The sequence below is a fragment of the Coregonus clupeaformis genome, chromosome 23 (genome assembly GCF_020615455.1).
Source record: "Coregonus clupeaformis isolate EN_2021a chromosome 23, ASM2061545v1, whole genome shotgun sequence".
NCBI lineage: Eukaryota > Metazoa > Chordata > Actinopteri > Salmoniformes > Salmonidae > Coregonus > Coregonus clupeaformis.
Window position 1 is genome coordinate 23,749,320 of NC_059214.1, and position 15,923 is coordinate 23,765,242.

At 41.0% G+C, this 15,923-nt stretch overlaps 1 pseudogene; it reads right to left on the minus strand.

Annotated features, from left to right (window-relative positions):
• Positions 1-3,577: 3,577 nt before the first annotated feature.
• On the minus strand, positions 3,578-10,641 carry LOC123481264 (annotated as a pseudogene).
• Between the last annotated feature and the right edge of the window lie 5,282 nt (positions 10,642-15,923).

Consider the following 15,923-nt stretch of genomic DNA (forward strand, 5'->3'; position numbering starts at 1 on the left):
ACCTTTTTTGATATACTAAGAGGACCGTTATTAGCATGTTTTAACCACTCCTATGTAAATGGTAGATTATCTGACACTCAATAAGAAGGTCTGATCTCATTATTACTGAAACAGGATACAAGTGGAAAATATAAAGATCCAGTCCATTTACAAAATTGGAGGCCCCTTACACTTCAGTGTTGTGATGCAAAAATCCTAGCAAAATGTATAGTGCATAGAATTCAAAAGGTATTGTCGGATATTATTCATTCTAATCAGACTGGTTTTTTACATGGAAGATACATTGGAGATAATATAAGGCAAGTATTGGAAACAATAGAACACTATGGAACATATGGGAAACCAGGCCTGCTATTCATAGCAGACTTCGAAAAGGCATTTGATAAAGTTCGACTGGGGTTTATATATAAATGCCTGGAGCATTTCAATTTTGGAGAATCTCTTATAGAATGGGTCAAAATCATGTATAGTAACCCTAGGTGTAAAATAGTAAATAATGGCTATTTCTCAGAAAGTTTTAAACTGTCAAGAGGAGTGAAACAAGGTTGTCCACTATTGGCATATCTATTTATTGTGGCCATCGAGATGTTAGCTATTAAAATCAGATCCAATAATAATATCCGAGGATTAGAAATACAGGGCTTAAAAACAAAGGTGTCATTGTACGCTGATGATTCATGTTTTCTTTTAAATCCACAACTAGAATCCCTCCACAGCCTCATAGAGGATCTATATACATTTTCTAACCTCTCTGGATTACAACCAAATTATGACAAATGTACTATATTACGTATTGGATCACTAAAAAATACAATGGTCTGATGGTGATGTGGATATACTCGAATACATATCCCAAAGAAATAAATGATCTCACTTCAATACATTTTAATAGAAAGTTAGCAAAAATAGATAAGATCTTACTACCATGGAAAGGAAAATACCTGTCTATTTGTGGAAAAATCACCCTGATTAACTCTTTAGTATTATCCCAGTTTACCTATTTGCTTATGGTCTTGCCTACGCCTAGCGAACAGTTTTTTAAATTATATGAGAAAAAAATATTCAATTTTATTTGGAACGGCAAGCCAGACAAAATTAAAAGAGCATATTTATATAATGAATATGAATTCGGAGGACAGAAATTATTAAATATTAAAGCATTAGACCTATCACTAAAGCTTCAGTCATACAAAAAGTTATACTTAAATCCGAACTGGTTCTCAAGCAAATTAGTAAGATTGTCTCACCCAATGTTCAAGAAAGGCCTTTTTCCCTTTATTCAGATTACAACTTCTCACTTTCAGTTATTTGAAAAGGAAATAATCTCCCAAATGTCACTATTTCTAAAACAAGCCATAGAAAGTTGGTTGCAATTTCAATTTAATCCTCCAGAAACGACAGAACAAATAAGGCAACAAATATTGTGGTTAAATTCAAATATACTAATTGACAAAAAACCTTGATTATTTGACAGAATGTTTAAAAAAGGTATAATCTTCGTAAATGATATCATCGGTAGGACTGGTGGAGTTATGTCGCACATGCAGCTGACAAAAACATATGGAAATGTCTGCTCTACCCAAAATTACAACCAAATAATTGCTGCCTTACCGCAAAAGTGGAAGAGGAAAGTGGAAGGGGGAGAAAGTAAGGAACTTGTCTGTCGGCCTTGCATTAAAGAACATAATTGGTTAAGGAAAACTGTGATAAATAAAAAAGTATATCAGTTTCACTTAAGGACCAAAGGATTGACAGCCGTCCCATATAGATTGCAAAATAGTTGGGAAGAGATCTTTGACGTACCGATCCCATGGCATAGTGTTTATGAACTGACACGCAAAACGACACCGGATTCAAAAATTAGAATCTTTCAATTTAAATTATTATATAAAATTCTTGCTACCAATAGAATGTTATTTATATGGGGGATACAATCTTCCCAGCTCTGCAGATTTTGCTGTGAAGAGACAGAATCATTAGATAATAATATAATAATATGCCATTTAGCAGACGCTTTTATCCAAAGTGACTTACAGTCATGCGTGCATACTTTTTTTTGTGTATGGGTGGTCCTAGGGATCGAACCCACTACCTTGGCGTTACAAGCGCCGTGCTCTACCAGCTGAGCTACAGAGGACCAGAGATCATTTGTTTTGGTTCTGTCCATTTGTAGCTTGTTTTTGGACACAGGTCCAGGAATGGCTAAAGGATTGCAATATTTACCTGGAACTAACCTTGCAGATAGCATTACTGGGTGATCTGAAAAGTCATAGTCAATCAATCAATAATATAATAATACTTTTAGCAAAAATGTTTATTTTTAATTCACAATCTGTAGAAGCAATGAGAATAGAAAGGTTCAGAACTTTTTGTAAAACATCACAGTACGGTTGAAATATATATGGCAAATAGAAATCCTATATGGATGGTGTTAAGAGATAGATGGGAGGTATTGAATAGAGTTGAAGGATGGGACTAATAACAAATAACAACAAATAATAACAAAGATAGCTAATAATGTAAGCTTACTGTGTCCATAATAAGTATATAGGTTGTATGTTGGGAGCTTTTGGGAAAGAGCACAGTTAGAAAGATATGGCATATAGAAGCAAACCGGATGGACATCATGAAAATGATCGGAGAGGTTGAGAGTAGAAGAAGTTCAGGAGCAATACAATTAAAAAAAAAAATATATATATATATATAATAGAATTATTGTAAAATTAACTCTGTCCATAAGGTGTAGATAGTAAGTATTAGGGGTGTAACGATTCGTTTTAACAACGATTCGATTTGTATCACGATTCGTGGTTGTCGATACGATTCAAGGGCGATATTGGTTCATTTAGAACGATCACGATCCGAAAGCGATTCAGTGACTTGAAATCGATTCAGTAACCTTTTAGCCAAAAATTCAACCAGTGTGACTGAAATAAATACCTGGATACTGGACAGTGCAGGTGAAGTTTCCTAGATTCCTGTTTCTTGTAAGGACCGCAATGGTGGCTTGATAATTTCTCGCTCGTCGGCTTCTCCTCTGTCGTCCGCCATGCTATGTTTTGTTGTCTTTGCGCCTTTGCGCTGCTGCTGGCGCGGGCGATGACGTCACGGATAGGCAGACTGAATCGAGTAATGTTTAAAGCCTTTATCATTAAAAGTGCTAAGAAAAAACATCCATATAAAGTCTGACGTGCTTAAATCCAATGGGTTATTTCCTAGTATCGATACAATCGATTTATTACATTTTAAAACAATGTTAGATTGATATATGTTGTCCAAAAGGCCAACTACTTGAGCACAGATCGATGTAGTTGGATCATAGGAATATAAATCGATACATCGATGTAGTAGATGGATCGTTACACCCCTAGTAAGTATAGACCGGAAGTAGAGGCCTGGGCATTGTTGTTCACTAATTTACTCCAAGTAGGGAAAGGATGGTGGGGTTGAAAAGTAATAAAGGGGAGTATATATATATAAAAAAAAACAAAAAAACATGGGGGATTGGAAGTGATGCAGACAATTACATTGATAGAAGATACAATCTATCTGCAATATTAAGCTGATCCATCCGCCCCCAAAAAAAAATAAAAATATATATATATATATATATAAAAAATAAAAATAAATAACAAGATAACACTTGCTGAAATTAGTCATTTACAATTCCCCACATGGCAGTTTCTTTTCATTGTTGCTAGCCATCCAGAATCAAAACAACACACGGCCTTCTGCCACATTGAAGCGTACACATCGTTTTTGTGACGTTCTCAGCTAACCTGTGTATATCTCTGCACAGCACTGGAATCATTCATTCTATTTCTATGACTGGAATAAGGATTTTCAGAGACAACCTGGGGTGTTCTCTTCTATAACAGAATCCCAGACCTCCAACTGCACTTCAAGTCCTCAGACCTTCTGATCGTTCACATAGAAGAGTCATATTAACCGGTTGTCAAAACTAGTCGAGTGGCGCGGCCAAGGCATCATGTAACGCACCCTCTTCCAGAAGCTTGAGTTGGGCAGCGTCGACCCACGCTTTCCCTCCTGCCACATTAAGGGGGGCACTCTTGCGGACCAGGTGCTGCAGGCCGGGGGCAGGTGTGTGTAGCCCCCCTCCCCCATGTCTCCCAGCTGGATGAGTATGACGCTCATCTCACTGTGGACCAGAGCCTGGTGGAGCCCCACCTGACAGTCATAGTCCTCCGCTGAGGTCAACGATGACGAGTAGCCCCACTGGCCCCATGACCCTTGACCTCCTGAGCCTGACCTTGAGCTTGAGCTGGGGGGTCAGGATGACAATCAGCCTCCTGCTCAGCCGCATGCAGGCCTCCACCAACTCCATGCGGTCTGGGGACAACAGAACAGAGAGGAGCAGGAGAAGTTAACTTTCAACTTTGGTACTGTTTATTACTGTTACATTTGCTTCTTAGAGGGCAAGACACAGTCTGAAAGAACCAACCTTCTCCAGGTAGGTCGTCTCTGCCGTGGATGAAGAGTCTAAAGCCACACTTCTGCTCCAGGACAGTCGGCAGAACGCTGCTCACGAAGTGATACACTTTCTCCTCCATGTCTTTGTCTATGCCATCCATTTGGTAGACAATGTAAGCATCATAGACCTTCCCATCTGAAAACACAGACAAAGAGGAGGTTTCTGTCAAACCTCAGCATGAAAAGAGTAGATTTGAGAGATTTGATTGAATTCCATTTGAACTGAAATTGAGTTATTTTAGTATAAAATGGCCCATTACTTCTACACTAGTAGTGGGATTGACCCAAGGCGGGACCTGTTGCGAAAGGCCTACTGCAAACAACTGCACTGCACAATCAGTGGGCCGATTGAGACATTTACTGTACAGTACAAGGTTAGAGTGCTCCTGTGTGGTGACTAAAAACTAAATGTAGTAATATGTTTATATGGTACCCAATACTATACAGATAATGTAGGCTGAATAAGCATTTCTGTACAATGAAATATCTTAGTGAAATAGCATCAGTAAACTTTAGTCTATGGCTAGATGTTCTTACCCTCAGATCGATCATAGCATTTGAAAACTCCACGGAAGAGGAGAGCCAGATCGATGTCAAACACTTTGACGGCTACAGCAGCTAGCAAGAAGAGCAGCAATGCCACACATAGACCCATAAATATAAACCCTGTTGGGGAAGACATGGAGGACACAACACCAAGAAAGTTACAGAGTGTATATGTGTGATTTTGTTTGTGTGACATGTGGATGTGTGTCTGAGTGATGTTTGTGTAAGTGTGTGTGCACTAACATCTTGGTTTGAGAGTCACCACTGCATGAATCAATTTCTGGTCGTTCATGGCAACACACTTGAACTCTGACTGGAGGTCCTTGATAGTCACTGTGTCTATGGTCAGGATAGCCGTGAAGATACTCCGCATTGAAGATACCTCCACCTCGCTACAGTAACACATACACACAAAATATTCACACAGTGAATTCTCAATGGTGAATCTGGGGTCTGTGTAAATTCTGTTACCATGTTCTCAAAAACAAGTGTGTGTATGCTTGTGTGTATGCGTGCATCCATGTGTGTGTGCGTGCGTGCATGTGTGTACCTACCTGGTGGAGTTCACTGAGTAGCCTTGCTGCTGCGAACCCACTTTCACTCCGTTCATCTCCCACCACACATGACAGTTGTCTTTAATGTTCTGCCCACAAAATGCTTCACACCTCAACTTCTTAGTGGTGTCTATGAAGAACAAGAGATACAATGAAGACAGAGAGATATACCGGGCAAACCAAATCAAGCACAACACAAGTATTTGAAAGTATTTGAGCCAGGTGTGATCCCTACACAGGTCTGTGGTCTCTGTGCTTCCGTCTCTAGGCAGGTTGATCTGAGGAGGATGCGAGGCAGAGGGAGCTGAAGGAGACAAACACACAGTTTAGTCAGAAAGATACTTTTGGATACATTCTAAATGTAGTCATTGATGTTTTTGATGATTGTTGCTGCCTCAAAGACCACACGTGATATGAGGGTTGCTTTTGATGTTGCTTTTGATCCTGTTTGTTTGTGTAGCCTAATAACCTACTGTAATGTAGCCTAGAGTTTCTATGTATGCTGACCCTGCTGCCATCTTGGATGAGGTTTCAGTAAAGCTAAAATCAAATAAATAAAATGCTGAGTGGATTGACAGAGCTGTCATCAAGCCACGACCTAGTTACCTTGGATCTTTAGTCTCCTGGATGCAGAAGTGTTGAGAACCCTCCCGTTGTGATCCCACGTGCACACACACGTATAGATGCCCTCGTCTGCTTTTGAGGCGCCATACACCCACAGATTACTCTTAGACTCATTTGGAATGAGATTGAAATTCTGAAATGAAAGACAAACAATTTGACAAACTTGTTTGCTGAACTAGCAGTAAGACACCTGATTCCACTAATCAAGAGCTTGATGATGAGTTGGGTGTTAGTGCTGGGCTAGAACAAAAACTGTGCAACACTTATGAGCTTTAGGACAGGAGTTATTGATCAGTGACTATGTCTCTATGCAATAAAAACATAAATAATAATAAATAAATAAATATATAAACTCAGCAAAAAAAGAAACGTCCCTTTTTTCAGGACCCTGTCTTTCAAAGATAATTCGTAAAAAATCCAAATAACTTCACAGATCTTTATTGTAAAGGGTTTAAACACTGTTTCCCATGCTTGTTCAATGAACCATAAACAATTAATGAACATGCACCTGTGGAACGGTCGTTAAGACTAATAAAGGTCACAGTTATGAAAAACTTAGGACACTAAAAAGGCCTTTCTACTGACTCTGAAAAACACCAAAAGAAAAATACCCAGGGTCCCTGCTCATCTGCGTGAACGCCTTAGGCATGCTGCAAGGAGGCATGAGGACTGCAGATATGGCCAGGGCAATAAATTGCAATGTCCGTACTGTGAGACGCCTAAGACAGTGCTACAGGGAGACATGACGGACAGCTGATCATCCTCGCAGTGGCAGACCACGTGTAACAACACCTGCACATGATCGGTACATCCAAACATCACACCTGTCGGACAGGTACAACTGCCCGAGTTACACCAGGAACGCACAATCCCTCCATCAGTGCTCAGATTGTCCGCAATAGGCTGAGAGGCTGGACTGAGGGCCAATGGTAAATAGTTTTGCAGGATTGAGGTTTGTGTTAGCATTCTGGTCATGTTCAGTACCTTATACCAGGCTAAGTTTTCTTTTCCATCCTGGCACAGTTGTTCCACGGGGTCAGGACATGGGATAGCGATGTTGTCTGCTGACTCTGAGATATCACTGAACAGGACTGAGTGATCGAATGGTTGGGCTTTGACCACAATCACCTCTGTCACAAATATGAGGCAGGTGTCTGCTGCCTTTCTCCTGGAACATATGAATATATACAGAGTACCAGTTATCCAAAACGGTTCTACCTGGAACCAACAGGGTTCTAACTGGGGGCCAGCCGAATAACGCTTTTAGGCTATAGATAACAAATGTTTTTTCTAAGAGTCTATATAGCCTGAAACTAAGCAGTGTAAAAACGTAGAAAGTTTCCTTACAAGCCAGAATGTTTAATAAATGTGTATTACATTTTACCATACCAGTTGTCTGTGTGGTTGGTCCTTCAGTGGGTCGAATTTTGAGACAGAATATCCACAGGAAAGTATTATTTACCTGACTTTTTAGAGTGCCGGTACTGCCGTTGATATTTCTATCATCTGGCACATGCTCAAAACCATGTAAACACCTGCAATATTTTGGTCAGTATGCATATATCGGCGTGCATGTCCTTCCATCTTGTGCTTGGCCTTAGGTCAGGAGCAAACACATCTTTATTGCCACACACGAGTCCCGCGTTTTGAAGTCGGTTATAAAAGTTTTTTGTGGATATTTTGTCTCAAATTTCAATCGGCAGAGTAAGTTCAAATACAGTGCATTCGGAAAGTATTCAGACCCCTTCCCTTTTTCCGCATTTTGTTACGTTACAGCCTTATTCTAAAATGGATTAAATTGTTGTTTTTCCTCATCAGTCTACACACAATACCCCATAATGACAGGTTTTTTGAAATGTTAGCAAATGAATAAAAAATAAAAAACAGAAATATTACATTTACTTAAGTATTCAGACCCTTTACTCAGTACTTTGTTGAAGCACCTTTGGCAGCGATTACAGCCTCGAGTCTACTTGGGTATGACGCTACAAGCTTGGCACACCTGTATTTGGGGAGTTTCTCCCATTCTTCTCAGCAGATCCTCTCAAGCTCTGTCAGGTTGGATGGAGAGCGTCGATGCACAGCTATTTTCAGGTCTCTCCAGAGATGTTCGATCGGGTTCAAGTCCGGGCTCTAGCTGGGCCACTCAAGGACATTCAGAGACTTGTCCCGAAGCCACTTCTGCATTATCTTGGCTGTGTGCTTAGGGTCTTTGTCGTGTTGGAAAGTGAACCTTCGCCCCAGTCTGAGGTCCTGAGCGCTCTGGAGCAGGTTTTCATCAAGGATCTCTCTGTACTTTGCTCCATTCATCTTTCCTTCTATCCTGACTAGTCTCCAAGTCCCTGCCGCTGAAAAACATCCCCATTGCATGATGCTGCCTCCACCACACTTCACCGTAGAGATGGTGCCAGGTTTCCTCCAGACGTGACGCTTGGGATTCAGGCCAAAGAGTTCAATCTTGGTTTCATCAGACCAGAGAATCTTGTTTCTCATGGTCTGAGTCCTTTAGGTGCCTTTTGGCAAACTCCAAGCGGGCTGTCATGTGCCTTTTACTGACGAGTGGCTTCCGTATGTCCACTCTACCATAAAGGCCTGATTGGTAGAGTGCTGCAGAGATGGTTGTCCTTCTGGAAGGTTCTCCCATCTCCACAGATGAACTTTGGAGCTCATTCAGAGACACCATCAGGTTCTTGGTCACCTCCCTGACCAAGGCCCTTCTCCCCTGATTGCTCAGTTTGGCCGGGCAGCCAGCTCTAGGAAGAGTCTTGGTGGTTCCAAACTTCTTCCATTTAAGAATGATGGAGGCCACTGTGTTCTTGGGGACCTTCAATGCTGCACAAATGTTTTGGTACCCTTCCCCAGACCTGTGCCTCGACACAATCCTGTCTCGGAGCTCTACGGACAATTCCTTCAACCTCATGGCTTGGATTTTGCTCTGACATGCACTGTCAACTGTGGGACCTTATATAGACAGATGTGTGCCTTTCCAAATCATTTCCAATCAATTTAATTTACCACAGGTGGACTCCAATCCAGTTGTAGAAACATCAAGTATGATCAAATGGAAACAGGATGCACCTGAGCTCAATTCCGAGTCTCATAGCAAAGGGTCTGAATACTTATGTAAATAAGGTATCCATTTTTATTTTTACATTTGCAAGAATTTGTTTCCGCTTTGTCATTATGGGGTATTGTGTGCAGATTGATGAGGATTTGTATTTTATTTAATCAATTTTAGAATAAGGCTGTAACATATCAAAATGTGGAAAAGGTCAAGGGGTCTGAATACTTTCCGAATGCACTGTATAATATTATTCAACGTTCGTGCAAGACAAGGGACATTTAGGGTTTTTTCTTTGTAAATGTGCATGCCTACCCTAGCCCTAGCTTCATGTACACATCCAGGTTCAACACTAACCCTACACTCAACCCTCAACCTAACCCTAAGCTCCCCCAAATAGGGCTCCCCCACCTCCGAATTACCAATTTAACCCCTAAACACACACACATCAACACACTGTTGTTGTATTACCAGTAGGTGTAGTACTGATCAGAGTCGTTGATTAAAAGGGGGAGGAAGAAGAGCACCGGCCCATGATGATGCACACGCCCTTCCTCAGAGGACGGGAGCTCCTGGGTTCTGTTTCTGTACCAGGTAAACTCAGTCACGTTGGCCCAATCCAACTCACTCAGGTTATGGTAGGCTGGCAAACTAAGGGCCTCCCCCTCTGTCACAGTAGTTTCATCCTCCTCAAATAGTTTACATGGGGACTCTGCTAAAATATTAACATACATTACCAGACTAAAAGAGGTCTATTGTTCTAGGTTCAATATATTCACTCTGCTTTGTAATAATAGGACATAAAATGTGTGAAATGTGAAGAAGATGCTATACCTGTGTAATGACCTATTGTAGTGGGGTTTAAGGAAATTTCTCTCTGTGCAGAAATCCTAGTCAAACTAAGGAGCAGAAACATGAGACCACCACCCAACAACTACAAGACAAGAGGAACAAAAAAAGTTATGTTACCTTATTGTAAAGTTGGTCAGGAACTATCGTTCCAAACAAGACCCTATAATAAAACATCAGGACCATGCTTTACATGTTTTTACAATAAATTACATACTTATTTTCAAAAGGGAATAAAATACATATGCAGAAAATATTTTTAGGTTCGGAGTGAAGAATAACTGAAAGAGCATACCCTGAAAGTGTAGGAGCACATTTTCTGCAAAACAGGAACTTGCATCCACTGATACGAAAGACCATGAGTCACATTTCTCTTGAAAGATCTTGCTAGGATATCCTGTGTTAGATACTGCAGAAAGAATTAAATCTGAAATGTTGACCAAATGTGGATTACTGAAATGGCAATGCAACATACAGTGAGGGAAAAAGTATTTGATCGCCTGCTGATTTTGTATGTTTGCCCACTGACAATGAAATGATCAGTCTATTATTTTAATGGTAGGTTTATTTAAACAGTGAGAGACAGAATAACAACAAAACAATCCAGAAAAACGCATGTCAAAAATGTTAAAATGTATTTGCATTTTAATGAGGGAAATAAGTATTTGACCCCCTCTCAATCAGAAAGATTTCTGGCTCCCAGGTATATTTTATACAGGTAATGAGCTGAGATTAGGAGCACACTCTTAAAGGGAGTGCTCCTAATCTCAGCTTGTTACCTGTATAAAAGACACCTGTCCACAGACGCAATCAATCAATCAGATTCCAAACTCTCCACCATGGCCAAGACCAAAGAGCTCTCCATGGATGTCAGGGACAAGATTGTAGACCTACACCAGGCTGGAATGGGCTACAAGACCATCGCCAAGCAGCTTGGTGAGAAGGTGACAACAGTTTGCGATTATTCGCGAATGGAAAAAAAACACAAAAGAACTGTCAACCTCGGCCTGGGGCTCCATGCAAGATCTCACCTCGTGGAGTTGCAATGATCATTTTACATTTACATTTTAGTCATTTAGCAGACGCTCTTATCCAGAGCGACTTACAGTTAGTGAATACATTTTTTTTATTTTTATACTGGCCCCCCGTGGGAATCGAACCCACAACCCTGGCGTTGCAAACGCCATGCTCTATCAACTGAGCTACATCCCTGCCGGCCATTCCCTCCCCTACCCTGGACGACACTGGGCCAATTGTGCGCCGCCCATGAGTCTCCCGGTCGCGGCCGGCAGCGACAGAGCCTGGATTCGAACCAGGATCTCTAGTGCCACAGTTAGCACTGCGATGCAGTGCCTTAGACCACTGCGCCACTCAGGAGAGAGAACGGTGAGGAATCAGCCCAGAACTACACGGGAGGATCTTGTCAATGATCTCAAGGCAGCTGGGACCATAGTTACCAAGATAAAAATGTGGTAACCCACTACGCCGTGAAGGACTGAAATCCTTTAGCGCCCGCAAGGTCCCCCTGCTCAAGAAAGCACATATACAGGGCCGTATGAACATCTGAATGATTCAGAGGAGAACTGGGTGAAGGTGTTGTGGTCAGATGAGACCAAAATCGAGCTCTTTGGCATCAACTCAACTCGCCGTGTTTGGAGGAGGAGGAATGCTGCCTATGACCCCAAGAACACCATCCCCACCGTCAAACATGGAGGTGGAAACATTATGCTTGGGGGTGTTTTTCTGCTAAGGGGACAGGATAACTTCACCGCATCAAAGGGACAATGGACGGGGCCATGTACCGTCAAATCTTGGGTGAGAACCTCCTTCCCTCAGCCAGGGCATTGAAAATGGGTTGTGGATGGGTATTCCAGCATGACAATGACCCAAAACACACAGCCAAGGCAACAAAGGAGTGGCTCAAGAAGAAGCACATTAAGGTCCTGGAGTGGCCTAGCCAGTCTCCAGACCTTAATCCCATAGAAAATCTGTGGAGGGAGCTGAAGGTTCGAGTTGCCAAAAGCCAGCCTCGAAACCTTAATGACTTGGAGAAGATCTGCAAAGAGGAGTGGAACAAAATCCCTCCTGAGATGTGTGCAAACCTGGTGGCCAACTACAAGAAACGTCTGTCCTCTGTGATTGCCAACAAGGGTTTTGCCACCAAGTACAAAGTCATGTTTTGCAGAGGGGTCAAATACTTATTTCCCTCATTAAAATGCAAATCAATTCATAACATTTCTGACATGCGTTTTTCTGGATTTTTTTGTTGTTATTCTGTCTCTCACTGTTCAAATAAACCTACCATTACAATTATAGACTGATCATGTCTTTGTCAGTGGGCAAACGTACAAAATCAGCAGGGGATCAAATACTTTTTTCCCTCACTGTATTAACCATCACACCACCACCACCACGCTTCACCTTTGGTATGATGTTCTTACTGTGGAATGCAGTGTTTGGTTTTCGCCAGGCATAATGGGACCCATCTCGTCCAATAAGTTGACTCAAGTTTGCCAAAAAGCACCTGGACGATCATCAAGACTCTTGGAAGAACGTTCTATGGACAGATGATTCAAAAGTATAACTTTTTGGACGACATGGTTCCAGTAATGCCTGGCGAAAACCAAACACTGCATTCCACAGTAAGAACACCAAAGGTCAAGCATGGTGGTGGTGGTGTGATGGTTTGGGGATGCTTTGCTGCCTCAGGACCTGGACGACTTGCCTTAATAGAAGGAACCATGAATTCTGCTCTGTATCAGAGAATTCTACAGGAGAATGTCAGACCATCCGTCTGTGAGCTGAAGCTGAAGCGCAGCTGGTCATGCAGCAAGACAATGATCCAAAACACACAATCAAGTCTACATGAAAATAGCTAAAAAGCAACAAATTTGAAGTTTTAGAATGGCCTAGTCCAGACCTAATCCCAATTCAGATGTTGTGGCAGGACTTGAAACGAACAGTTCATGCTTGAAAACCCACATGTCACTGAGTTAAAGCAGTTCTGCATGGACGAGTGGGCCAAAATTCATCCACAGCGACGTGAGAGACTGATCAACAACTACAGGAAGCATTTAGTTGGAGTCATTGCAGCTAAAGGTGGCACAACCAGTTATTGAGTGTAAGGGGGCAATTACTTTTTCACACAGGGGAATTGGGTGTTTTTATTTTTTTGTCATTTAGCAGACGCTCTTATCCAGAGCGACTTACAGGAGCAATTAGGGTTAAGTGCCTTGCTCAAGGGGATCATCCACAGATTTTTCACCTAGTTGGCTCGGGGATTAGAACCAGCTACCTTTCGTTTACTGGCACAACGCTCTTAACCACTAAGCTACTGTTGGGTTCTATTTTTCTCATAATTGGATCTGTATGTGATGAATAACTTAGAAGGAATGCATTAATGAGGAGCATAGGTTTGTACTATACTGATATAAATTGTTTCACATAACAGGCTGTGATTCATGTAAGGAACGTTAGGGGTAGGACAGATAAGACTTGTATTTCTTACAGATACGAACACTCTCTCTTTGTTGTCTGTGAAACTGTCCTTGAACGTGGGTACATGGAGTACAGATTGGAGGGGTGTCTTTTGGGTGCTGACTCCGCAGGTTATTATGATAGAAACTTATGCCTGGGAACGGTGGAGCGCCAAGGGGTGGAGCGCCAAGGGGTGGGACTAACCCGTGCGCCAACGGATTGGCTGAGTAAAGTCTAAACCACACTCAGTCCTTTACTCTGATTGGCCAACAGAAGAGGTGGGAACTCTCTGTCAGAGTATTTGAGAAAGAACCTGTAAACAATGTTTTAGTTCTCTGTCTGCCCTGCGTGGTTTTTCAGTGAGCCCGTATACGAACCTTCATACTTATCATACATACATTTTGCATATAATAAATTAAGCTTGGATTTAAGATATCTTGATTCTTATTCCAATACCAGATTTGAATTACGCAATTTCTAACACTACCTGCCGCCACAGTGTTGCATAACTTTGTTTATGAAATAAATATGTAATTGTTGTGTTATTTGTTCACTTATGTTCCCTTTATCTAATATTAGGTTTTGGTTGAAGATCTGATAACATTCAGTATCACAAATATGCAAAAGTAGAGAAAATTAGAAAGGGGGCAAATACTTTTTCATAGCACTGTACTGTATTTGCCAACAACAACAAAAAATATCGCTTTGGTGCCATTTTCATAAGCATGTTGTTAAATTTCAAAACTCTTAGTACAAAACTCCAAACTGCTAACAACTGTAATGCAGAAAGTCTTACATTTTAAACATTTTATTGTGCATTTATTTTGTATGGAGACGTCTATCACTACACAACCATTGATCCAAACATTTATTCAATCACCAAACAACATAATGATATATTTTCAATTTATGACATTGTTGCCAAAACCAGATAGCAACCTCTTGCATGTACAGTAACAGACATGACCTACAGCATTGTCAAGCAAGTTAATGTTTCCGACATTTTCGGACCACTAAACAACTATTGATTTAGAACCACAGAGTGTTACCGCAAGTTGCAAAGAAAACAGGAGCTGCCTCCACTATTCCAACACCATTTCAACTTTAACATTTAAACATAATCAAATCACCTCTGCTTAGTCTAATACAGTGACAATTAAAAGATACCAAAAACAATTTAGTCCAGTCAAGTAAGCTAAATATGATGTGGAGTGTGTACTTACGTTTTGCCCTAATTTTTATGCACTATGAGAGAGAATTCTGATTAATTCAAACAGCCTGATCTCCGAAGTCCACGTCTATAGTCCCAATCAATCACACACATCGCAGAGCTACAGCGGTGTAGTACAGAACAGGTTACATACGCTTTTATTTTTTGTTGTCCTAGGCTACCTGGCTGAAATGCTTGCTCGCTAGCCTAAACAAAGATTTCTATAACTAGACCAAGATAGACCACTGACCGTCGTTTCAAACGGGAACAAAGAGTCATAGTGGGCAAAACAAGCAAGGAGGTGGGCAGAGCTAAGCACTTTCCGTTAGGTAACGCCTACTCTGAAAGTGCTCGTGTGCAATAACTCAATTCGCCTTTGCACTCCTTCTAAACAACGCCATTTTTAAAGACTTTGGCAAAGGGTAAAGTCTACAAAACGTAGTCCACTATGTTTGTAACATATTCTAGTTTTGGGAACAGAAAATGTAATTGAGATCAAATGTTTAATCAATGAGAAAATTAGCAGAATGTCGGCCAGAATCCATCTCGTTCCATCTTCTCCACTGCCGGCCACTGAGCTTCCTCTCACTACCAAATATGCCAAGCGGATGCTTCAATAAAAAAAAAAAAAAAAAAATGTATTGGTCACATACACATGGTTAGCAGATGTTATTGTGAGTGTAGCGAAATTCTTGTGCTTCTAGTTCCGACAGTGCAGCAATATCTAGCAAGTAATATCTAACAGTTCCACAACAAAAACCTAATACACACAAATCTAAGTAAAGGAATGGAATAAGAATATATAAATAAATATATGGATGAGCAATGTCATTATCAGAGTGGCATAGGCTAACATGCAATAGATAGCATAGAATACAGTATATACATTTGAGATGGGTAATGCAAGATATGCAAACATTATTAAGATAGTATAGAATACAGTATATACATATGAGATGGATAATGCAAGAAATGTAAACATTATTAAAGTGGCATTATTAAAGTGACTAGTGTTCCATTTATTAAAGTGGCCAGTGATTTTGAAGTCTGTACGTCTGTGCTAGTGATGGCTGTTTAACAGTCTGATGGCCTTGAGATAGAAGCTGTTTTT